The 27,009-nt window shown below is 37.5% G+C and overlaps 1 protein-coding gene and 1 pseudogene across 5 annotated transcripts in view; one reads left to right on the forward strand and one right to left on the reverse strand.

Annotated features, from left to right (window-relative positions):
- The window catches only part of FBXW11 (F-box and WD repeat domain containing 11), a 132,186-nt gene that overhangs the window by 43,441 nt on the left and 61,736 nt on the right, over positions 1-27,009 (forward strand). The gene's annotated exons all lie outside the window — the stretch shown is intronic.
- LOC132423066 (heterogeneous nuclear ribonucleoproteins A2/B1 pseudogene) lies at positions 15,555-17,183 on the reverse strand (annotated as a pseudogene).

The following is a 27,009-nucleotide window of genomic DNA, read 5'->3' on the forward strand; positions in this document are numbered from 1 at the left end:
TCACTGTTTTATGTCAGCGAAAAAAAATATATAAAAAAGTTTCAAAGAATAAAAAAATAGTACAACTGGTACCAAAGGTTATAAAAGACATGTAAAGTTTCCTTTGAACCCAGTTCTCACTTCCCAAAGTATCACTTCTGAGTTTCCCATTATCGTTTAGACAGAAACTTAAAAAAATAGAAATAGAACCATATTATACATATTATTTTTCAATTAATAACTTTTTCAGTTAGTAAGATACATCGCCCATCTTTCCATATCAGCATATAAAATCATATAAACCCTATTCTTTTTTGTGGATGCAATAATATTTCATCATATTGGCTTTATCATTTAAAAAAATATATATATCCCGTTCCCTATTAATGGAACTTTAGGCTTCAGGTTTTTTTTTCTGTTATGGCACTTTGCTAATTTCAGTGAACATATACCTTTAGGCTTGCATGATTATGTCTGTAGAATAAACTCCTAGAAGTACAGTTGCTTGGTCAAGGAGTATCAGTGTTTTATTATTAAATTGTCTGTATACAGAAAAGTAATAATCTCTCCTTTCCATCGCCCCCGCAACAAATGTGAACAGTTAATGTTGTCTACCATTGCATGTTTTGGTTTTTTGTTCATAGGATGATATGTAACCCAACAATTACAGGGATTTTCCCTCTTTACTTACAGTGATATTGCAGACATGTCCCCAGGTTTTGTAAAATCTAACTCTTTCACCAGTGGAAATTTCACCAACTTTTATCATCCATAGATTTGGGGGCAGTGAGGGCGAGGAATACATTTTTTTTTCTTCTTTGAATTATAATATATGTGTAGAAAGTACAGAAATCTTAACTATATAGCTCAGTGATTTGTCACAAAATGGGCAGTGATTTATTTTGATAGGTGAGGCTAAATCGTTTTCATGGAGGGTGGACCAGTTTATAATCTAGTTTATTTCTGTAAGCTCTGGATATCATTTAAAAATGTTTAAGGTTTACTTTAAAAATATTATTAAAAACAACCTATACTTGTTCCAATTTAAACTAATAATAAAAAGTGACAAATAGTAACATGATGAATTAAGACTTTCTACCATCATTTAAAAATCACTGCATAATATTCCATTTAATATATATATTACTGATTTTAAGAAACTCTCCCTTCCTTGTCAAGACTGCTTCCAATTTTTGAGACATCCATGTTGAGTAGAACATCATTGTAGCTAAGTGTTTGTATACTTCTGTGATTATTTCTTTAGGTGAACGAATGTGCACATTAAAACACTTTAGGTTGCTAAATTGTACTTTTGACAGGCTGGCTCAGATTATACTCCTAAAAGCAGCGGATGAGAGATTCCCTTTTTATATGCCTTAGCTGGCATTGTATAATTTAATTTTGTGTTTTTTTGCCATTCTGATAAATGAAAATGTTAAAATACATATTTATTTATTGGCCATTTCTACTTCTTGTTTTATGAGTTACCTCTTCATACCTTTTCTCCATTTTTCTAAAATGACTTTTTTAAAAAAAATCTTAGTTGTAGGAATTCTTTATATATTAAATCCAGTAACTCTGTCATTTATTGCAAGTGTTTTCCCTAGTTTGACATTTGCCTTTCAGTTTTGTTTATAATGCTTTGTGCTTTGAAGAAGATTTTGAAAGAAATTTTTACTTTTTATATAATCATACTTATTCTTTTTTCTTTTTTAATGTATTTTTTATTGAAGTACAGTTGATTTATAATTTGTTAATTTCTGCTGTACAGCAGAGTGACTCAGTTATACACATTTATACCTTCTTTTTTATATTCTTTTACATTATGGTTTATCCCAAGATATTGAACATAGTTCCCTGTGCTATACTGTAGGACCTTGTTGTTTATCCATTCTGTATGTAATAGTTTGTATCTACCAATCCCAAACTCTCAGTCCATCCCTCCCCCAACCCCCTCCCCCTTGGTAACCACAAGTCTGTTCTCTATGTCTATGAGTCTGTTACTGTTTCATAGATAGATTCATTTGTGCCATATTTTAGATTCCACATGTAAGTGATATCATATGGTATTTGTCTTTCTCTTTCTGACTTACTTCACTTAGTATGATCATCTCTATGTCCATCCATGTTGCTGCTAATGGCATTATTTCGTTCTTCTTTATGGCTGAGTAGTATTCCATTGTATATATTACCATATCTTCTTTATCCATTCATCTGTCGATGGACATTTAGGTTGTTTCCATGTCTTGGCTATTGTGAATAGTGCTGCTATGAACATAGGGACGCATGTATCTGTTTGAATTATAGTTTTGTCCAGGTATATGCCCAGGAGTGGGATTGCTGGATCATATGGTAACTCTATTTTTAGTTTTCTGAGGGACCTCCCATGCTGTTTTCCATAGTGACTGCACCAACTTACATTCCCACCAGCAGTGTAGGAGGATTCCCTTTTCTCCACACCCGCTCCAGCATTTGTTATCTGTAGATTTTTAATGTGGCCATTCTGACTGATGTGAGGTGGTACCTCATTGTAGTTTTGATTTGCATTTCTCTAATAATTAGCATTGTTGAGCATCTTTTCATGTGCCTGTTGGCCATCTGTAGTCATTCTTTTCCTTTACCATTCTTCTAGTGGTTTATGGCTTTATGTTTTATATTTAAATCTTTCTGTTTCTCTGTAATTTATTTTGGTATATGCTGTGAATCAGGGATCCACATTCTTTCTAAATGGCCACACTGTTTTCTGCATTCTATTTACTGATCTAGCTTTTCCCCCATTGGTTTGAGATCATATGCTCATGTTCCATTTCCTTGTATCTGATGATGCCCACTCACAGAAATCTCTTTCAAGCTTTTGTTCTTCTTTACTTCTCTAGTATCATCATCAGTTATTAACCTCTTTAGGCTTGTCATGGTCCGCGGTGTATCATGCTGTCTTTCATACACATAATGCTGGTTTCAGAGTGTCCTGTTAATGATGATAAGCTTTGAAAGTTCAAAAGTTCAAAGTGCCAAACAGAAAGATTCATTTTAGCATTTTTCTAAAGAAGTGATGTTTCCTGTTTCTACTGTGAATTGAAATTCTTGGGTTTTTTTTTTTTTTTTTTTTTTTTTTAGTGATTTCCATGTCATTTTCTGAATATAGGGTGACTTGGTGATCTCAGAATTTGAAGCAACAAGTAAATTCATATTTTGGAGAAAGTTTTAATGATAGCACAGTGACTGGCATATAGTACTAGCCCTCAAGAAATAGCACTTTATTAATTTCATTGATCATATACATATTTTTAGGCACTCAAGAAATCACATATATTTTCCGTGGAAGAGAGCCTCTGCTATGGGAAAATGAAAACTATGCCTCGTTTTACTAACACTTTTAATTTATGGTTTCCAAAACAGTGTGCGTGATGGATAAGGCAGTATGCGTGTTGAGTAAGGTTTAACAGTATACGTAATTTGAGGATAGGGAGGTGGGTAAATGGGATTCAGACCACATTAAAAAATGCCTTTTTACTTTTTCAACAAAAATGACACAATATACCTCATACTACAGACTTTTATTGCTTGTAAGAATTCTGGTTTTATGTATTTCTGTTGATTTATTTTTATTGCTCTGTTTATGAAAGTAACACTTTTTCCCTGCAAAAATTTTGGACAGTAAAGAAGTATAAAGAAGAAATTAATCATTCAGCCATAATCTCACTTCATTTTAGTGCCCATTCATTGTTTTTTCTTCTTGACATTTTTTTTATTTTTTATTTTTTTTTGCGGTACGCGGGCCTCGCACTGTTGTGGCCTCTCCCGTTGCAGAGCACAGGCTCCGGACGCGCAGGCTCAGCGGCCATGGCTCACGGGCCCAGCCGCTCCGCGGCATGTGGGATCCTTCCAGACCGGGGCACGAACCCGTGTCCCCTGCATCGGCAGGCGGACTCTCAACCACTGCGCCACCAGGGAAGCCCGACATTTTAGTTTTATGTATGTGTGTATATGTGTATGTTTTGTTTAGTTTATAAATAGGCTTATACTCTATGTATACTGAATTATAACCCCATTTTTACCAATATGATTCACATTAGTAAACTTAGGTCTACATTTTTAATAAATAACTATGTAGAGTTTAATTGTCTGGATGTACAATAATTTAATCATTCTCCTACTGATGGACATTAAGGTTATTAAATTTTAGTCTATACTTATTTCTTAGGTTGTATTATTCATTGGAGAAATTCTGAGTCAAAGGATATGAACTTTCTTAAGGCTTTTAAACATTGACCAAGGGCTTTCCTGGTGGCGCAGTGGTTAAGAATCTGCCTGCCAATGCTGGGGACAAGGGTTTGAGCCCTGGCCCAGGAAGATCCCACATGCCGCGGAGCAACTAAGCCCGTGTGCCACAACTACTGACCCTGTGCTCTAGAGCTTGCGTGTCACAACTACGGAGCCCGCGTGCCACAACTACTGAAGCCCGCGCGCCTAGAGCCCGCGCTCTGCAACAAGAGAAGTCACCACAGCGAGAAGCCCGTGCTACGCAACGAAGAGTAGCCCCCTCGCCGCAACCAGAGAAAGCCCGTGCGCAGCAACAAAGACCCAATGCGGCCAAAAATAAAAATTAAAATAAATAATTAATTTAAAAAAAAAACAAAAAAATTGACCTATCCTCCACCAAAGAGGTTATTCTAATTTATATTATTCTTAGCATATGATAGTATACTATCTCAGTATATGATAGTACAAATAAATGCCCAGTGTAGAAAACTGGAAAACATAGGAAAGCCCAAAGAATACATTAAAAAAATCACACTTTGTTTATTCATTTGCTTATTCTTCAAGCAACACATATTTATGATGCTCCTACTGTGTACCAGGGATTATTGTAGGGGCTGGGAATACAAGAGTGCACAAAATAGACAAAAAGCCACTGTCTTAGAACCTAAATTTTAGTGGGAAAAGAAAGAAAATAAGTAAAACACATGGTATTTTAAGTAGTAAGAAGTGCTGTGGAGAAAGTGGGGGCGGGGAGTAGGGCACCCCAAGGGTTGGGGCTTTTATTCTGCATGAGATGGGAAGTCATTAGAGAATTTTGACGAAAGGTGTAATTTATCTGACTAATGTGTTAATAGGACCTATTAGATAATAGAATGAAGAGAGGAAGCAGGGGGACCAACTCTAAGGTTGACCAGTGTATTAGGGTTCTCCAGAGAGACAGAACCAGTAGTAGATAGATAGATGGATAGATGGATAATTTAGAGAATTGGCTCACATGATTGTGGGGACTGGCAAATTTGAAATTTGTGTGAGCAGAAATGCAGGCAAGATTTATATTTTACAGTCTTTACAGTCTTGAGGCAGCATCTTTGCTCTTAAGGCCTTTAACTTTCTACATGAGGCCCCACCTGCATTTTGGAGGGTAATCTGCTTTACTCAAAGTCTACTGATTATAAATGTTAATCACATCTACAAAATACCTTCACAGCAACATGTAGACTAAAGCTTGACCACACAACTGGCCAAGTTTGTTGTGGCCAAGCTGAAACATAAAATTAACTATTACAACTGTGACTGAAAAGAGGCCAATATTTGGAGTTAGGGATACAAATGGGAACAGAGGTAGTCCATGACCAAATGAAGAAAGAAAAGGTGAGTGTGACATTAGTAAAAATGATACCAGTCTTATCAAGCCAATATCATTTATATCACCAATATCTAATAACCTTTTAGTCAGAGGTGATTTGGACTTTGGAGTCCATGGTATGGGAAGATAAAAATATGTATCTACTTGCAATAATGAAATGCTTCAGTAATGATTCTTCGTAAAGAGTCATTCAGTACATAGTACTCATTTTGTGGAAGAACCGTAAGTGTGTAGGGAACTCACAGTTAGCACTTACGCTAGACACATTACTAAGCCCTTTCCCATATATTGTCTTTTTTAATCCTCTGAACAAATTTTACGAAATAGGTTTTGTTATGTCTGTTTTATACATGAGGAAACTGAGAAAGAAAGCTTGCGACTTGCCTAAGGGCGCACACCTACTAAGTGGCAAAGCCAGGATTTAAACCTAGTCTCTCTGGTTCCAATACACCTTATTGCCTCGTAAAGTAGAGACTATTTTCATAGAGACGATTATCTGTATTTTAAGTTGTAAATAGGGTTTTCTAGGACAATTACGCAATAGGAATGCTATTTATGTTATTACACAAGTAGCGTACATGATCAAATATCTCTTCTGTAGAGACCTTCTCTGGCCACCCAATCTAAAATAGCTTCCTGCTTTTCACTCTGTTCCTTTACCCTACTTTATTTTTTCTTCAGAACACTTTGCACTGCCTGAAATTACATTCCATGTTTGTTTTTTTTCCTCCTGTCTGTTGTCTTTTTCTCCCATCAGAATCCCAAGTTCCATGAGAAAAGGGTCGGTCATGTCTCACTGTTCACTGAATGACAAATTCACCTGTTTCTAAAATAGTTCCTGGACAGACAGAATAAACTGGAGTGTGAAGGAATGGCTGTCTCTAAGCTTTGTTGGGATTATACGGGGTAGTGGTATTTGCTGTCATAGCCAGAACTACTTTCGACGTAGTTCTCTGAGTTCTTTGAATCCAGGTATTCAAGTGAGTTGAAGGGAGTTCCTTGAGTAAAAATTGATTTTTCTTTGAAGGATAGCTTATTGTATTGTTGTTTTGCTTAAAAAATCTTTTCTGATTATAAAAGCAGTACATGCATATTGTAGAATGTTGGGATAAAAGTGGAAAGAAAAATGAGAAATAATCCTCAGTTTAGGGAAGCGCCATTCTTAGTATTTTGGCATATTGTCTTTGAGTTTTTAATCTTTGCATATGCTTTACATAGTTGAGAATTATATATATATATGATTCTATATATCTTTATATGCTTTACATGTTTGTACACTTATTCAGAATTATTGTGTTAATGTTTTCCTGTCATTAAAAATTTCTCATAATTTGAAATTACCATATTTCATGAACAGCCCATAATTTAACATTTTTTCTGGGTGCTTAAACTCTTCACTTTTAATTATTAAAAACGAATCTCCATCTTTTGGCATAATTCTTTGCTGTCATTTTCAATTACCTAGGATATATTCCTAGGAGATGTACTGTATATATCCTGTCAAATTGTTTTCCAGAGGGTTTGCATATCATTGTACCCTCACTGGGATTGAACATTATTATTCTAAAAAAATTTAACAAGGCTGATTTGTGTGATTCAGTAGAATACTCTAAATTCACAGCCTCTTCACAAATGGCAGCTCTCCTCTCTGCGCAATTTGAGTATATGTTGAGTCAGCTAAGGCATGGCCTACTAAAATAAGATCTAATAATACTGGATATGCGTGGCCAAGAATAAAGGACTTGAGAGACATTTTCCAACATGTGCCTTCTTATTGAATTGCCTGGGTGCTCTGACTAGAATTCAAAATTGAGATTATTCAGTTTAGATGAGGTTATTCAGAAAATACAGAAAGTATAGAATCACCCATAATACATTTTGTACATTTTTACTGACTGCCTGCTGTGTGCCATGCACTGTGCTATGATCCGGTAGTACAAAGAGCCAGCTGCCAATCTTTGTAGATAGATGGCATATGAAAACTGTTTACCCCAGTAAAGGAAGGTTCTTTCTACCCCATTCTCCCTTTAGAAAACCAGGAGTCGCTTACTGAAGTCCTTGTAAGAGCTCTTATATTATAGCATGCTTCCATCTTTTTAAATTCGGAGTAAAAGGCAAATGTTAAATCCTTCATCTGTAAGACAACAGGAAATGAAAAATTAAGGATTAGAGTAATGGTAACCAGAAGAAACCAACACCTAATTAACTTCAAAGTAAAAACTTTGCCAGAAGAAACATTGCCCAGAGGAATCTGGTAGAGTTCGCAGGAAAGAGAAGGATGGAAGAATCCCTAACTGTCAACTAGTAGTGAATGGCTTGGGGAAGACACTGAGCCTGTAGTGTCCTCAGTCAGTACTGGTTTGAGATGTTTACTAAAATCATCTGACAGTGGTGGTGAAAAAAGCACAAATCATTTCAGCACAATTTTTTCCTAGGGTTATGATCCCACAGTTTGAAGTGTTGGGTATTAGTTATTGCAAACCAGCCATTAGAAGATTTATTTTTATTGATTTTGAGCCAGTCCTGAGCTCAATTTTAAGTACAGTACTAAGAACTTTTTGTTTCTCAAACTATGTGAAAGTAAAGCTGGCTGAATGCTCCCTCATGTTCTAGTGTTTTAGTGTATATTTCTTACAAAGGAGGATGTTCTACATAATCATAATATGAGAATCAAATCAGTAAATTAACATTGGATACATTACTGCCATCCAGTCCTCAGTCTCTTGAGTTTCACCAAAGGTCCAATAATGTCCTTTGTAGCAAAGCTATCCAGTTCAGAATGATAAGACACCTTTAGTTGTCATACTTCTTTAGTTTCTTTCAATCTGGAACAGTTTCTCCGGCATTCCTGGACTTCTGTGACCTTGGCACTTTTTTTTTTTTTTTTTTTTTTTTTTTTTTTTGCGGTACGCGGGCCTCTCACTGTTGCGGCCTCTCCCTTTGCGGATGCGCAGGCTCAGCGGCCATGGCTCACGGGCCCAGCCGCTCCGCGGCATGTGGGATCTTCCCGGACCGGGGCACAAACCCGTGTCCCCTGCATCGGCAGGCAGACTCTCAACCACTGCGCCACCAGGGAAGCCCAACCTTGGCACTTTTGAAGATTACAGATCAGTTATTTTGTAGTATGTCTGTCAGTGTAGGTTTGTCTGTTTCCTTATGATTAAATTTAGTTTATACATCTTTGAAAGGAATATCACAGAAGTGACGCTGTGTTCTTTATCTTTGCATCTTATTATGTAGTACATGATTTTGATTTCTCTTGTTACTAATGGTGGTCATCTTGATTATTTGAGGAAGGTGGTATCTAGGAGCTTTCTTCACTATAAAGTTACCCTTTTTCTCTCTGTAATTAAGTATTTTGTGGAGAGGTACTTTGAAACTGTATAAATGTCCTCTTTTCATTAGAATTTCAATTTATTCACTTATAGACTTGTGGTTTCTTATTTTTTTCAGTGGGTTATAATCTGTTATTATGATTATATATTTTGATGGTCAGATTGTTCAAAGCTTGGCCATTGCATGCCGTTTCAAGCTGGGTCTTGTATCCTTTTGATCTGTCCTCATAATTCTTTAAGCACTTCTTGCTTTCTGGGGCAAAAAAAAAATTTCCAGGCTCATCTTGTATTTGCCCATAGTCAGCCCTGGAATTAGTCAATTCTGTAAGGAGCCTTGGTTTCTTTTTGTGAAGAATGGTATTTAGATCTGGTTGCTAAGTGTGCTTAGTGCTATTGGGATGTCACTGCTTCTATAGGCTCTCTCAGCCAACAGTGTTAGGTAATATATGTATAATTTTGTCTCTGTGGAAAAAACTCCCTCCTTTTCTATGTATTAAAAAACCGCGGGGGCTTCCCTGGTGGTGCAGTGGTTGAGAATCTGCCTGCTAATGCAGGGGACACGGGTTCGAGCCCTGGTCTGGGAGGATCCCACATGCCGCGGAGCAAGTAGGTCCGTGAGCCACAACTACTGAGCCTGCGCGTCTGGAGCCTGTGCTACTCAACAAGAGAGGCCGCGATAGTGAGAGGCCCCCGCACCGTGATGAAGAGTGGCCCCCGCTTGCCACAGCTGGAGATAGCCCTCGCACAGAAATGAAGACCCATCACAGCAAAAATAAATTAATTAATAAACTCCTACCCCCAACATCTAAAAAAAAAACAAAAAACCGCGGGCTTTCCTGGTGGCGCAGTGGTTGAGAGTTCGCCTGCCAATGCAGGGGACACGGGTTCGTGCCGCGCTCCGGGAAGATCCCACATGCCGCGGAGCGGCTGGGCCCGTGAGCCATGGCCACTGAGCCTGCGCGTCAGGAGCCTGTGCTCCGCAACGGGAGAGGCCCCAACAGTAAGAGGCCCGCGTACCGCAAAAAAACACCAAAAAACCGCGAGTTCACAGTGATAGTTCTAGTCCAGTCTCACAGATTTCATTCTAGTTTTCTAAGGTAGCCCTTTTCATATTTGTAACTCCCTTCTCTAACAGTGAGAAACAATGACTCCTGTTTTCCACAGTATACTTATTCACTTGCTCAGTTCTAGAATGCATATTCAATAGTTTTAGAATTGCTTACCTATATCACTGAAAAATAAATTTACTAACCATACTGAATATTTCTTTACAATTAACTTTTGTTTTTGGCTATATATTCTAACTGCTGAGTTCCAGAGTCACTTGGATTAATTTTTTCCTCACCATTAAGTATGATTATGTTATTCAATTGAAATGTATGTAGGTTCGTTTGTTTCTGTTGATATTCCATCTCCCTCTCCCAGTCGTTGTTGATTTTATTTTTTTGAGTATATAAAGCATGTATTGCGGTTCTAAGAGTAAAAACAATACAGAAAGGTCATCCTTTCTGTCCTGTTCCCATTCATCTGTTCTTTCCATCCTGTTTCCATTGGGTAACCAATTTTTTTAGTTTCTGGTTTATCCTTCCTGGGTTTCTTTATGCACTAAGGAACAGGTACACACATGTATATTTTCTTATTTCTGTTTACTTCTTATACAAAGGGTAGTATATAGGTAGATACTGTTTTGCCCTTTGCTTTTTTCACCTGAAAATGTACCCTGAAAAATTACTCTGTATTAGCCCATAGAGGCCTTTCTTATTCTTGCATAAGGCTGCATACTGTGTGTTGATACACCATAGTATATTCGGCTTAGAATCTTAAGTATGAGCATGCAGGTTGTTTTGTTTTTGTTTTTTTTTTAAATTACAAACAGGACTCCAGTGCATATGTTTACTTTGTGCATATGTGTTTTCATAGTATTTAATTATAGTGTATCTTCAGGGAAGGTTCCTAGAAATTTATTATTGGATCAAGGGATGAATTGGGAAATTGGGATTGACATATATACACTAATATATATATAAAAGATAACTAATAAGAACCTGCTGTATAAAAAAAATAAATAAAATAAAATTCAAAAAACCTCCCCCAAAAAAACCAAAAACGAAGAAATAAAAAAAAAAAAAGGTTGATACAGGATCAAAGGTAATGCCCGATCAAAACGTCAAGCTACTTATGTAGTTTTGTTAGATATTGCCAAATTCTCCTCCAGAAGGGTTGCACACATTTGCCTTCCCACCAGAAGTATATGGGAGTGCCTGTTTCCTTACTCATTTACTGACAGAATGTCTCGTCATACTTGTGAATATTTGCCAGTGTTAGGTGAGAAATGTATAGCTTTAATTTGCCTCTCTTTAATTATGAGTAAGTCTAAACATCTTTTCTTATTTAAGGGTTGTTTTTATATCTTTTAAAAAGTCTGTCCATGTCCTTTCCTCATTTTCCTATTGGGATTTTGGTAATTTTTATCCCCCTCAATTTAAAAGAAAAATTTAGGTATATAAGTCCTTTTACCTGTGACATACGTTTTAAATATTTTTTCCAGTGTTCTAATTTTATCTTTTTCCAAATGGCTGACCAGTTGTCCCAGCACTTATTAAAAAGTTCTGCAGTTTAGCAAATGCAAACTAATATAGAATGCATAAACAACAAGGTCCTACTGTATAGCACAGGGAACTATATTCAATATCCTATGATTAAACCATAATGGGAAAGAATATAAAAAAGAATGTATTACATATGTATAACTGAATCACTTTGCTGTACAGCAGAAACCAACACAACATTGAAGTTCCCTAGTGATTTGAGAAGCCACTTTTATCACGTACTAAATTTCCATATGTACCTGGGTCTATTTCTGAACATTCTATTCCATTAGGCCAGGATGTGGCAAACTATGGCCCTCTGGCCAAACCCAGCCCTATTTTTGTAAGTAACGTTATATTGGATCACAGCCCCACTCGTTTATTTACTTATCGTCTATGGCTGCATTTGTGCTACAACAGAAGAGTCAAGTAGTTGTGACAGAAACTGTGAGGCTTGCAAAGCTTGAAATATTCACCTCTCATCCTTTACAGACGCTTGCTGACCCCTACGTCAGAGTAATTATCTATGCGTATGCCATAAAAGAACCTTGTTTTTAACTAGAGAGACTTATAGTATGTTTAAATGTCTGGTGGGGCTAATCGCACCTTGTAGCTCTTCTTTTTGCATGTTGTTTTCTGAGTATTCTTATAAGTTTTTCCACATGAATTTGAGTACCAACTTGTCTGGTTCCACAAGAAGCTTTTTATGTGATACTGGGGTGGTTTGTTTTTTGTTTTTTGGTTTTTTTTTTGGTGGTACGTGGGCCTCTCACTGCTGTGGCCTCTCCCGTTGCGGAGCACAGGCTCCGGACGCGCAGGCTCAGCGGCCACGGCTCACGGACCCAGCCGCTCCGCGGCATGTGGGATCTTCCCGGACCGGGGCACGAACCCACATCCCCTGCATCGGCAGGCGGACTCTCAACCACTGCGCCACCAGGGAAGCCCTGTTAGTGTATTTTTAATCCATGTCTCTTTGCATATCTTTTAGTTTCTTTTCATGATGTGTTGTTTTCTTTGCTCTTTTATTTTTGAAATTTTTGTTTAAACTTAGAAAGGTGTATATTTTTGTTCTATTGATTACCCTTTACTTACAACTTTTAAAATGCTTGTAATTCTTGGGATTTTATTTAATATTTTATTAACAAGTTTATCCTTTTAATGAAATTCTTTAACTGCCACCTGTTCACTATACAACAGTCAGGACTTGTTCTTTCCTCTTCTGGTCCCTTCTCCTTTTAAGCTGCATTATTTTCTACTTTTCAGAATGTATCATATATTCTTCAACCCTCATCATCTTCATCTTTGTTTTATTCTTATATCCATACTGTAATTATTTTATTTTATTTTATATATTTTTTTTACTGTAATTATTTTAAAATGTTTACCATTAATCTTTTTGCTAAAGTGTTCTGAGTCATCTCTTGGTTGCTCAAGGATACAGAATTCCCTGACCTGTTACCTGTTTGAAACTATTTTCCTGTTGTCTTTGGTTAGAAAATCTTTACCGTACACTTCCTTTTCTACCGTTTTTGGAAAATGCTGTCCCACTGATACGTTGCTTGGTACATTGTTTTTAAGATATTTGATGCCAGTCTAATTCATACTCTTTCTCTTGTAAGTTTTCTTTTAATTTAAAAAAAATTTTGGACTGGAGACTGAGAAATCTTTTCTTTATCTTAAAGTCTAATAATTTTACTAGGGTATCTCTAGGAGTTCAGTGCTGTGGGCCAATTTTCCCTAGTATCTGAAGACCCTGTTAACATGCAGTTCAGATTTCCTTTTATTTCTGGAAAGTTTTCTTGAATTATAGTGTTACCGAACCAAACTTGGGTCCACCCACCTGCACGCAGTAAAGCCAGTCTGTTGACACCAGGTTATGGTGAAAGAAAGTGCAGCGTTTATTGCAGGGCACGAAGCAAGGAGTCCAGGACAGCTAGTACTCAAAACACCTGAACTCCCCAGTGGGTTTCAGGAAAACCCTTTTAAAGGCAAGATGAGGGAGAGGAGTCCCCGGGTATGTGGTCAGCTCATGCATAGTTCTTTGGTTGATGGTGAGGTAACAGGGCCGTGTCACAGGGGTGAACATTATCAGTTCTTAGCCTCTAGTAGGCCTGTGGAGGCTGTGTGCTCATGGTCAGCAACTAGTTAACGCTTTGCATTTGGTGGGCATTTTAACATCTGTAAGACAGCTCAGGAAATGATACTAGCTAGTATCTAGGTACTTCAGACAGAGGCTAAAGCAGAGGATATTGGGGAGGGGTCTGTCCCTGAAAGGCTTCCTCTTTTTCTTCGATTTCAGCTACTTCTCTGTCCTGTTTTGTTTCTTTCTTTATCTCACTTTCATTCTCTTAGATTATTTTCCTGCTTTTCTTTAATGCCTATTATTACATTTTTCATTTGAGCTTATCATTTTGGGGGCATTGTAATTTACTTTCATTTCTATTATAATCTTGTTTTTATTTCTTTACTGAGTTAAATCTTGTTTCATTTCTTTCTGCTTTTGGTATGTTTTCCTTCTTGAGTTTTGACATTCTGATTCAAGGCATTTAAAAAATAACATCATATATTTGTTTCAGCATATTGAGTTCAGTTTGGAGTACTCTTTTCAGGCACATTCCATAAGCGCAATATGCCATAATGCACTAAGGCATACGTAGTATATAATAAGTTTACTTTTCTTATGTATAACTAGAATGATAGTATCTATGTACTATCCCTAGGAAAATCAAGTGAACAATTACCAAAATCACTCTCAGTAGGGCTTAATTACCTTGTAGAACCTCAGTTAGGAGAGACTGATTTGAGGTTTTCATTTTCTTCTGCCCCTCCCTGTCCTTTCTTCTTTTATGTGTGGGGATTTCATTAGCTGAATTTTTGTGTGTGTGTAGATGAAGATTTGCTTATGTCACTTCATATTGGGGGGCAGGACTGGCAGTTTGAGGTTAATTTTATGAGTCCTAGTTTAAGAACATCTTCTGTCAGTGTAACAAAACATAGTTTCTTTCTTTGTTTTTTTTTTTTTTTGGCTGCGCCACACAGCATGTGGGATCTTATTTCCCAGACCAGGGATCGAACCCGTGTCCCCTTCAATGGAAGCACGGAGTCTTAACGACTGGACTGCCAGGGAAGTCCCCAAAACATAGTTTCTTTACTGGGTGTCTTGTTTTGGGGTGGGGAGCAGGAGATCGAGGAGGAAGGGCTTTGTTTGCATCCTTTGAATGTTTCAAAAAATTCTTTAATCTTGCAGGATCTTAAAATATCTCCCCTGCCATTTCTTCTTCCCTTAATTGTATGGTTTCCAAAAGACAACTGGCTTTTCCTTTCCTTTTTTTTTTTTTCTAAAATTAATAAACTTAATTTTTTAGAGCAGTTTTATCCTGGAACTGAGTGGAAAATATAGACGGTTCCCAGTTCCCATCTCTCTCTCTTTTTTTTTTCCTTTAGAATTATTTTATGAAATCGTAAAGGTACAACAGCTTCTTAACTCTACACACGGACTTAAATTTTTTTTAAAGGATAAACGTTATGTCTTATTACACCATGATCCTGGCTAGTAGCTTTTCAAAACGTTGAGAAAAATCTTAAAAAAGGTTTCACATGTTACCTGAAACTTACAAATTTAACGTTATCAAAGAAGGAATGCTTCTATACTCTTAAAAAGACCACTAGAAAGAAACAACAATTAAAAAGCTAAGAAACTGTCTCAAAGGTGTTTTTTTTTTTTTTTTTACAATCCTTCCTGTACAGTGAGGTAATGTTATTAAATAATCCAATCCATTCACAAAATGGTTCTCTGCATCTGCTCTGGTGTCTTCTGCCATATCACTGCGTATTTATGCATGGCTGAGAAAAGAGTTTCCTTAACATTGTTAGTTCTGTAACCTGAAGCTGTTCTGCTACCTCTGGGCTCTCATCCTCTCCTAATTTATACAGTGAAGCCCATGGTAAATAGGAAGAAGCTCAATATTGGCTTCTCCCTCCATAACCCCCACTTCCTCCACCATATGGTCCCCCATGTTCCTGCTACCACCAAAGTCTCAACTCTTCGTAGTTAGAAGGTTGCTGGTTATAATTTCCACTTCCATAATTTCCTCCTCCATAGTTGTCATAACCACCTCCGTAGCCCCCACCCTGGTTGCCATATCCAGGTCCTCCACCACCATATCCTCCTCTTCCTTCTCCATAACCAGGGCTACCTTCAAAATTCCCACCTCCAGGCCCTCCTCCATACCCATTATAGCCATCCCCAAATCCACGACCACTTCCATATCCATCAGATCCTCCTCTGAAGTTACTTCCTGGTCCTGGTCCAAAATTTCTGCCACCATCACCACGAGAATCTCCAGAACCAAAGTGGCCTCCTCTTCCACTTCTAGAACTTTGGACTTCTTGCATTTCTTGTCTAGACAAAGAAAGCCTTTCTTACTTCTGCATTATGACCATTGATAGTATGGTATTTCTGCGACACAGTCTTATCCACAGGATCACAGTCATCAAAAGTAACAAACCCAAAGCCTCTTTTCTTTCCAGACTGCCTATCCGTAATTATCTCAATGGTCTCAATTTTTCCATATTCCTCAAAGTAATCTCTAAGATGATGTTCCTCAGTATCTTCTTTAATTCCATCTACAGATAGCTTCTTCACAGTGACATGAGCCCCTGGCTTTCCAGAGTCCTCTCTTGCAACAGCACGTTTTGGCTCAACTACTGTCCCATCAATTGAATGAGGTCTTGCAGCCATGGCGGCATCAACCTCAGCCATGGATGAAAAAGTTACAAAACCAAATCCTCTTGATCTTTTGCTTGCAGGATCCCTCATTACCACACAGTCTGTAAGTTTTCCCCATTGCTCGTAGTAGTTCCTCATACTTTCTTCTGTAGTTTCAAAGCTCAAGCCACAATAAAGAGTTTACGGAATTGTTCCTTTTCTCTCTCCATCGCGGACTCAGTTGCTTCAGCGCGATTGGCCGCAGCCGAGCGAGATGAGAGAGATCTCCGCGGACGAACACGAACCGGACGCATTCTGGCGCTCTAGTGAGAACTGCCGCAGCTCGGGAAACAGCATCGCTAGGAGCACCTCCACTCGCGACGCGGTGCTGCTGCCACTGCCGCTTGAGCCACTGCCGCCACTTTTCTAGAACCTTCCCCCGACTAACGCATCTTCCCTACCTCAGGCTGTTGCGTACCCATATATCTCTTGTCCTTACACAGGCGCAACCTCCCCCACTATTGACATCCTGCACCCGAGTGGTATATTTGTTACAATCCATGGACCTACATCATCATCGGTTTTGACACATGTATAATAACATGAATCTACCATTATAGTGTCATACAGAATAGTTGCACTGCCCTAAAAATCCTCTGTGCCCTGCCTATTCTTCCCTCTCTCCTCCTAACCCCTGGCAACCACTATTATTTTTACTGTCTCCATAGTTTTACCTTTTCCAGAATGTCGTATAACGGGAATCGTATAGTATGTAGCCATTTCACATTGGCTTTTTTCACTTAGTAATACTTATCTGAGTTTCCTTCATGTCTTTTTATGGCTTGAAAGCTCCTTTCTGTTTAGTGCCAAATAATATTTTATTGTCTGGCTATATCACAGTTTATCCATTCACCTACGGAAGGACATCCTGGTTGCTTCCAAATTTTGGCTATTATCAATAAAGCCACTGTAAACATCACTGAGCAGGTTTTTGTGTGGACATAAATTTTCAATTTATTTGGGTAAATACCGAAAAGCGTGATTGCTGGATCGGATAAGAGTATGTTTAGTTTTGTAAGAAACTTCTGAATTTCCAAAGTAGCTGTACCATTTTGCATTCCCATAAGTAGTGAATGAGAATTCCTGTTGCTCCATATCCTCACCAGCATTTGGTGTTGTCCATGTTTTGTATTTTGGCCATTCTGATAGGTGTGTAGTGGTATCTATTGTTTTAATTTGATATATGATGACATATGAAGTGAACATCTTTTCATATGCTTACTGCCATTTGTATATATTCTTTGGTGAGGTGTCCGTTCATGTCTCGCCCATTTAAAAATTTGCGTTGTTCATCTTATTATTAAGTTTTAAGGGGTTTTTTTTGTATTATTTTGGCTAACATCCTTTATCAGATTTGTCTTTTGAAAATATTTTCTTCAGATCTGTGGCTTCTCTCTCTCTCTCTCTTTTTTTTTAAATTCTCTTTTGATATTGTCTTTCACAGAGCAGAAGTTTTTAATTTTAATGAAGTCCAGCTTGTCAATTATTTCTTTCATGGGCTGTGCCTTTGGTGTTGTATCTAAAAAGTCATCGCTATACCCAAGGTCACCTAGATTTTCTCCTATGTTATTCCAGTACCGTTTGTTGAAAAGATTATCTTTGCTCCATTATATCACCTTTGCTTCTCTGTCAAAGATCAGCTGATTATATGGGTCTGTTTCTGGACTCTCCTGTTTTCTTGATCTGTTTGTCTGTTCTTTCAGCAATACCACACACTATCTTGATTAGTGTTACTTTATAGTAATTCCTGAAGTTAGGAAGTGTCAGTTCTTTGACTTTCTTCTGTTCCTTTAACATTGTGTTCTCTATTCTAGATCTTTTACCTCTTCATGTAAACTTGAGAATTAGCTTGTTTGAGAGTCATAAAATAACTTGCTGGAATTTTGATTGGGATTGCATTGAATATTTAGATCAAGGTGGGAAGAACTGACATCTTGACAATAATGAGTCTTACCATCTATGAACTTGGAATATCTCCTTTATTTCGTTCTTTAATATCTTTCGTCAGAGTTTTATAGTTTTCCTCGTATAGATCTTATGCATATTTTGTTAACTTTATACCTAAATACTTCATTTTGATGGGGTCCTAATGTAAATGGTAATGTATTCTTAATTTTAAATTCCACTTGTTCATTGCTGGTATATATGAAATGTGATTGACTTTATATTAACCTTGCATTCTGCAACCTTGCTACAATTGATTACTAGTTCCAGGAGTTTGGGGGTCATTTTTGTTGTTGTTTTTTCTACATAGATGATGATGGCATCTGTGAACAAAGATAGTTTTCTTCCTTCCCGATATGTATTCTTTTTATTTCCTTGTTGTGTCATATTGCATTAGCTAGGACTCCCACTACAATGTTGAAAAACAGTGATGAGAGGGGACATCCTTGCATTGTTCCTTAGCATGAAAACTTCAAGTTTTTTACCATTAGGTATGATGTCAGCTATGGGTTTTTTGTAGATGTTCTTTATCAAGTTTAAGTGCTCCCTCTGTTTGCCTTTCCTTTTACACTTTTTTTCCTTAAAGAGTGGTGCCTGGAAGACTATTTCTTTGCATCTCGAATCCTCTTTTGAGTCCCAAATTTGTAATCAACTCTGACCTATCAAAACTCTTTCTCAGTATTTTCACACTTAATGGGATTTTATGTCAGTCTTCAGTCTGCTGCTTGTTTCCCTCTTTTTTTTCTTTTGCACAGTTATCCTGGACTACTCTTGCTCTTCATGAAGGCTTATGGTAGGAACATATGGGCATCCTAGGATCTAAGTATTTCTTTTTCTGCTTATTTTCTATTCCTTCTGCTTATGCTGAGGGCTTGAGTTTTGTGTAGCTTCGTTCGTTCTTTTTATTTTTTTTATCCTGTGACTTTGCCAACATTGCATATTCTACTTGTTTTGTTTTGTACACTCTTCAGATTTTCTGTCTAGGTACTCATGCCATCTGGATGCTTTCTGATATTTATGCTTTTTATTTCTTTTCTTGACTTTTTGCACTGGCTATAACTAGTGAAATTTGTATTGAATAGAAGTGTGACAATGGATATTCTACTTTTGTTTTGAGTACAGTGGAAAGTGTTTCATTTTTGACCATTAAGTATGATATTAGCTATAGGTTTTAAAAGTATATGTCCTTTATCACATTGAGGAAGTTACGTGAGAGTTTTTAATGATGAGTGCGTTTTGAATTTTGTTATATGCCCTAAATGCATCTATTGAAATCATCATATAACTTTTCTTATTCTCTTAATATGGTGTATCACACTGATTTTTTTGAATGTTCAGCTAATCTTTAATTCTGGGAAAGCCCCAGCTGATCATGAGGTATTATCATTTTTATATAATTTTATATTTGATCTGTTAATATTCGGTTGAGGGTATTTTAATCTTTTTACCTGAAGGTAATTGGTCAATACTTCCTTTTTTGATAATGTCTTTTCTCAGGTTTTAGCATTATGATTAGCCTAATAAAATGAATTAACCTCTCTATATCTAAAAAGAGTTTGGGAAAGATTACTGTTATTTCTTCCTTAAATGTTTGATAGTATTTATCAGTAAAGACATTTAGGGCTTGAGTTTGCTTTGTGGGAAAGTTTTTGTTTTTGTGTAGCAATTAATTTTTTTTAAAAGCTAACTTTTTTCATGTGTAGTTTATATATAATAAAATTCACCAATTTTAAGTTTCCAGTTCAGATGAATGTAGTATAATATCTACAACAATCATGTACTGGTCTTTTTTTTTCTTTTTCTTGTGATATTGATAGGTTTTTTTTCGAATTTTATTTATTTTCTTATACAGGTTCTTATTAGCCATCCATTTTATACACATCAGTGTATACATGTCAATCCCAATCTCCCAATTCATCATACCCCAACCGCCCCCCACCGCTTTACCCCCCTTGGTGCCCATACGTTTGTTCTCTACATCTGTGTCTCAATTTCTGCTGCAAAACGGTTCATCTGTACCATTTTTCTAGATTCCACATATATACGTTAATATATGATATTTGTTTTTCTCTTTCTGACTTACTTCACTCTGTATGACAGTCTCTAGATCCATCCACCTCTTACAAATGACCCCATTTTGTTCCTTTTTATGGCTAAGTAATATTCCATTGTATATATGTACCACACCTTCTTTATCCATTCGTCTGTCGATGGGCATTTAGGTTGCTTCCATGATGTGGCTATTGTAAATAGTGCTGCAGTGAACATTGGGGTGCATGTGTCTTTTTGAATTATGGTTTTCCCTGGGTATATGCCCAGTAGTGTGATTGCTGAGTCATATGGTAATTCTGTGTTTAGTTTTTTGTTGTTGTTGCGGTATGCAGGCCTCTCACGGTTGTGGCGTCTCCCTTTGCGGAGCACAGGCTCCGGACGCGCAAGCTCAGCGGCCATGGCTCATGGGCCTAGCCGCTCCGCGGCATGTGGGATCTTCCCAGACCAGGGCACGAACCCGTGTCCCCTGCATCGGCAGGCGAACTCTCAACCACTGCGCCACCAGGGAAGCCCTATGTTTAGTTTTTTTAAGGAACCTCCATACTGTTCTCCATAGCGGCTGTATCAACTTACATTCCCACCAACAAGGCAAGAGGGTTCCCTTTTCTCCACACCCTCTCCAGCATTTGTTGTTTGTAGATTTTCTGATGATGCCCATTCTAACTAGTGTAACGTGATACCTCATTGTAGTTTTGATTTGCATTTCTCTAATAATTAGTGGTGTTGAGCAGCTTTTCATGTGCTTCTTGGCCATCTGTATGTCTTCTTTGGAGAAATGTCTATTTAAGTCTTCTGCCCATTTTTGGATTGGGTTGTTTGTTTTTTTAATATTGAGCTGCATGAGCTGTTTATATATTTTGGAGATTAATCCTTTGTCCATTGATTCATTTGCAAATATTTTTTCCCATTCTGAGGATTGTCTTTTTGTCTTGTTTATGGTTTCCTTAGCTGTGCAAAAACTTTGAAATTTCATTAGGTCCCATTTGTTTATTTTTGTTTTTATTTCCATTACTCTAGGAAGTGGACCAAAAAAGATCTGGCTGTGATTTATGTCAAAGAGTGTTCTTCCTGTGTTTTCCTCTAAGAGTTTTATAGTATCTTGTCTTACATTTAGGTCTCTAATCCATTTTGAGTTTATTTTTGTGTATGGTGTTAGGGAGTGTTCTAATTCCATTCTTTAACATGTAGCTGTCCAGTTTTCCCAGCACCACTTATTGAAGAGACTGTCTTTTCTCCATTGTATATCCTTGCCTCCTTTGTCATAGATTAGTTGACCATAGGTGCGTGGGTTTATCTCTGGGCTTTCTATCCTGTTCCATTGATCTATATTTCTGTTTTTGTGACAGTACCATATTGTCTTGATTACTGTAGCTTCATAGTATAGTCTGAAGTCAGGGAGTCTGATTCCTCCAGCTCGGTTTTTTTTCCTCAAGACCACTTTGGCTATTTGGGGTCTTTTGTATCTCCATACAAATTTTAAGATTTTTTGTTCTACTTCTGTAAAAAAATGCCATTGGTAATTTGATAGGGATTGCATTGAATCTGTAGATTGCTTTGGGTAGTACAGTCATTTTCACAATATTGATTCTTCCAATCCAAGAACTTGGTATATCTCTCCATCTGTTTATATCATCTTTAATTTCTTTCATCAGTGTCTTATAGTTTTCTGCATACAGGTCTTTTGTTTCCCTAGGTAGGTTTATTCCTAGGTATTTTATTCTTTTTGTTGCAGTGGTAAATGGGAGTGTTTCCTTAATTTCTCCTACAGATTTTTCATCATTAGTGTATAGGAATGCAAGAGACTTCTGTGCATTAATTTTGTATCCTGCAACTTTGCCAGATTCATTGATGAGCTCTAGTAGTTTTCTGGTGGCAGCTTCAGGATTCTCTGTGTATAGTATCATGTCATCCACAAACAGTGACAGTTTTACTTCTTCTTTTACAATTTGTAGTCCTTTTATTTCTTTTTCTTCTCTGATTGCCATGGCTAGGACTTCCAAAACTATGTTGAATCATTGTGGCAAGAGTGGACATCCTTGTCTTGTTCCTGATCTTAGAGGAAATGCTTTCAGTTTTTCACCATTGAGAATGATGTTTGCTGTGGGTTTGTTGTATATGGCCTTTATTATGTTGAGGTAGGTTCCCTCTATGCCCACTTTCTGGAGAGTTTTTATCATAAATGGGTGTTGACTTTTGTCAAAAGCTTTTTCTCCATCTATTGAGATGATCATATGGTTTTTCTTCTTCAATTTGTTAATATAGTGTATCACATTGATTGATTTCTGTATATTGATTCCCTGGGATAAATCTCACTTGATCATGTTGTATGATCCCTTTAATGTGTTGTTGGATTCTGCTTGCTAGTATTTTGTTGAGGATTTTTGCATCAATATTCATCAGTGGTATTGGTCTGTATATTAATTTTTTTGTAGTATCTTTGTCTGGTGTTGCTAGCAGGGTGATGGTGGCCTCATAGAATGAGTTTGGGAGTGTTCCTTCCTCTGCATTTTTTGGGAAGAGTTTGAGAAGGATGGGTGTTAGCTCTTCTCTAAATGTTTGATAGAATTCACCTGGGAAGCCATCTGGTCCTGGGCTTTTGTTTGTTGGAAGATTTTTAATCACAGTTTCAATTTCATTACTTATGATTGGTCTGTTCATATTTTCTATTTCTTCCTGGTTCAGTCTTGGCAGGTTGTGCATTTCTAAGAATTTGTCCATTTCTTCCAGGTTGTCTGTTTTATTGGCATAGAGTTGCTTGTAGTAGTCTCTTAGGATGCTTTGTATTTCTGCAGTGTCTGTTGTAACTTCTCCTTTTTCATTTCTAATTTTATTGATTTGAGTCCTCTCTCTCTTTTTCTTGATGAGTCTGGCTAATGGTTTATCAATTTTGTTTATCTTCTCAAAGAACCAACTTTTAGTTTTATTGATCTTTGCCATTATTTTCTTTGTTTCTATTTCATTTATTTCTGCTCTGCTCTTTATGATTTCTGCTAACTTTGGGTTTTGTTTGTTCTTCCTTCTCTAGTTCCTTTAGGTGTAAGGTTAGATTGTTTATTTGAGATTTTTCTTGTTTCTCGGGGTAGGCTTGTATAGCTATAAACTTACGTCTTAGAACTGCTTTTGCCGCATCCCATAGCTTTTGGATCATTGTGTTTTCATTGTCATTTGTCTCTAGGTATTTTTTGATTTCTTCTTTGGTATCTTCAGTGATCTCTTGGTTATTTAGTCACGTATTGTTTAGCCTCCGTGTGTTTCTGTTTTTTACGTTTTTTTCCCTGTGATTCATTTCTTTTTTTTTTTTTTTTGGAAGATGTTGGGGGTAGGAGTTTATTAATTAATTTATTTTTTGCTGTGTTGCATCTTCACTTCTGTGCAAGGGCTTTCTCTAGTTGTGGCAAGCAGGGGCCACTCTTCATCGCGGTGCGTGGGCCTCTCACTGTGGCAGCCTCTCTTGTTGCAGAGCACAGGCTCCAGACGTGCAGGCTCAGTAATTGTGGCTCATGGGCCCAGTTGCTCCGCGCCATGTGGGATCCTCCCAGACCAGGACTCGAACCCGTGTCCCCTGCATTAGCAGGCAGATTCTCAACCACTGCGCCACCAGGGAAGCCCCCCTGTAATTCATTTCTAATTTCATAGCGTTATGGTCAGAAAAGATGTTTGATATGATTTCAGTTTTCTTAAATTTACTGAGGCTTGATTTGTGACCCAAGATGTGATCTATCCTGGAGAATGTTCTGTGCGCACTGGAGAAGAAAGTGTAATCTGTTGTTTTTGGATGGAATGTCCTATAAATATCAATTAAATCTATCTGGTCTATTGTGTCATTTAAAGCTTGTGTTTCCTTATTTATTTTCATTTTGGATGATCTGTCCATTGGTGTAAGTGAGGTGTTAAAATCCCCCACTATTATTGTGTTACTGTTGATTTCCTCCTTGATAGCTGTTAGCAGTTGCCTTATGTATTGAGGTGCTCCTATGTTGGGTGCATATATATTTATAATTGTTATATCTTCTTGGATTGATCCCTTGATCATTATGTAGTCTCTTTCTTTATCTCTTGTAACATTCTTCATTTTAAAGTCTATTTTATCTGATATGAGTATTGCTCCTCCAGCTCTTTTTTTGATTTCCATTTGCATGGAATATCTTTTTCCATCCCCTCACTTTCAGTCTGTATGTGTCCCTAGGTCTGAAGTGGGTCTCTTGTAGACAGCATATATATGGGTCTTGTTTTTGTATTCATTCAGCAAGCCCGTGTCTTTTGGTCGAAGCATTTAATCCATTCACTTTTAAGGTAATTATCGATATGTATGTTCCTATGACCATTTTCTTAAATTGTTTTGGATTTGTTTTTGTAGGTCCTTTTCTTCTCTTGTGTTTACCACTTAGAGAAGTTCCTTTAGCATTTGTTGTAGAGCTGGTTGGGTGGTGCAGAATTCTCTCAGCTTTTGCTTGTCTGTAAAGCTTTTGATTTCTCCATCGAATCTGAATGAGACCCTTGCCAGGTAGAGTAATCTTGGTTGTAGGTTCTTCCCTTTCATCACTTTAAATATATCATGCCACTCCCTTCTGACTTGTAGAGTTTCTGCTGAGAAATAAGCTGTTAACCTTATGGGAGTTCCCTTGTACGTTTTTTGTCGTTTACCCCTGGCTGCTTTCAATAATTTTTCTTTGTCTTTAATTTTTGCCAGTTTGATTACTGTGTGTCTCAGCGTGTTTCTCCTTGGGTTTATTCTGTATGGGACTCTGCACTTCCTGGACTTGGGTGGCTATTTCCTTTCCCATATTAGGGAAGTTTTCAACTATAATCTCTTCAAATGTTTTCTCAGGTCCTTTCTCTCTCTCTTCTCCTTCTGGGACCCCTATAATGCAAATGTTGTTGAGTTTAATGTTGTCCCAGAGGTCTCTTAGGCTGTCTTCATTTCTTTTCATTCTTTTTTCTTTATTCTGTTCTGCAGCAGTGAATTCCACCATTCTGTCTTCCAGATCACTTATCCGTTCTTCTGCCTCAGTTATTCTGCTATTGATTCCTTCTAGTGTGTTTCTCATTTCAGTTATTGTATTGTTCATCTTTGTTTGTGTGTTCTTTAATTCTTCTAGATCTTTGTTAAACATTTCTTGCATCTTCTTGATCTTTGCCTCCATTCTTTTTCCGAGGTCCTGGATCATCTTCACTATCATTATTCTGAATTCTTTTTCTGGAAGGTTGCCTATCTCCACTTCATTTAGTTCTTCTAGGGTTTTATCTTGTTCCTTCATCTGGTACATACCCCTCTGCCTTTTCATCTGGTCTGTCTTTTTGTGAATGTGGTTTTTGCTCCACAGACTGGAAGATTGTAGTTCTTCTTGCTTCTGCTGTCTGCCCTCTGGTGGATGAGGCTATCTAAGAGGCTTGTGCAAGTTTCCTGATGGAAGGGACTGGTCATTGGTAGATGTTTGTTATCAAGGTAATCTGACCTCAAAATACAGTTGGGGGGCTTCCCTGGTGGTGCAGTGGTTGAGAGTTCGCCTGCCGATGCAGGGGTCACGGGTTCGTGCCCCGGTCCGGGAAGATTCCACATGCCGCGGAGCAGGTAGGCCCGTGAGCCATGGCCGCTGAGCCTGCACGTCCGAACCTGTGCTCTGCAACAGGAGAGGCCACAACTGTGAGAGGCCCGCATACTGCAAAAAACAAACAAAATATATATATAGTTGGGGATGTTCCCTTTTCATCTGCTTTTTGGAAGAGTTTATATAGAATTGATACTATTTCTTCCTTAAATACTAAGTAAAATTCACGACTGAAACCAGTTTCTTTGATAGCTATAGGGCTATTGAAGTTTTCCATTTCTTCTTGTGTGAGTATTTGTGTATCTTATAAGGACTTTGTCCCTTTCATCTGAGTTGTGGAATATATTAGTACATATTTGTAATATTCCCTTGTTTTCCTTTAATGTTTATAGGATCTGTATTCATGTTCCCACTTTTATTTTTGAGATTGGAAATGATTCTTTTTTGGGGGGGGGGTTGCGGTACACGGGCCTCTCACTGTTGTGGCCTCTCCCGTTGCGGAGCACAGGCTCTGGACGCGCAGGCTCAGCGGCCATGGCTCACAGGCCCAGCCGCTCCGCGGCATGTGGGATCTTCCCGGACCGGGGCACGAACCCGTGTCCCCAACCCGTGTCCCCTGCATCAGCAGGCAGACTCTCAACCACTGCGCCACCAGGGAAGCCCGGAAATGATTCTTATACAATTTTCTCCTTATCAGTCTAGCTAGACGTTTGTCAATTTTGTTGATTGTTTCAAAGACATGACTTTTGGTTTCACTGATTTTTTTCCTTATTGTTTTTCTATTTTCTAGTGTACAAATTTTGGATCTCATCTTTATTATTTCCTTCCAGCTGCTTATTTTGGGTTTAATTCACTAATTTTCTATTTTTTTTATGGTGGAAGCTTAGATTATTGCTTTGAAGACCATTTTTTTCTTTTCTAATACATGCATTTAATGCTGTCAGTCTCTCTAAGCACCACTTTAGTTATATCCCACAATGTTTAATATGTTGAGTTTTCGTTTTCATTTAGTTCACAGTATTTTCTAATTTTCCTTGTGATTTCTTTTTTGACCCATGTGTTGTTTAGTAATGCATTGTTTAATTTCCAAACATTTAGGGATTTTCTATTAGATTAATTTTGGATTAATTCTTTGTCATCTCAGTACATATTTTGCATGATTTCA

Source organism: Delphinus delphis, chromosome 3 (genome assembly GCF_949987515.2).
Source record: "Delphinus delphis chromosome 3, mDelDel1.2, whole genome shotgun sequence".
In the NCBI taxonomy this organism is placed as follows: domain Eukaryota; kingdom Metazoa; phylum Chordata; class Mammalia; order Artiodactyla; family Delphinidae; genus Delphinus; species Delphinus delphis.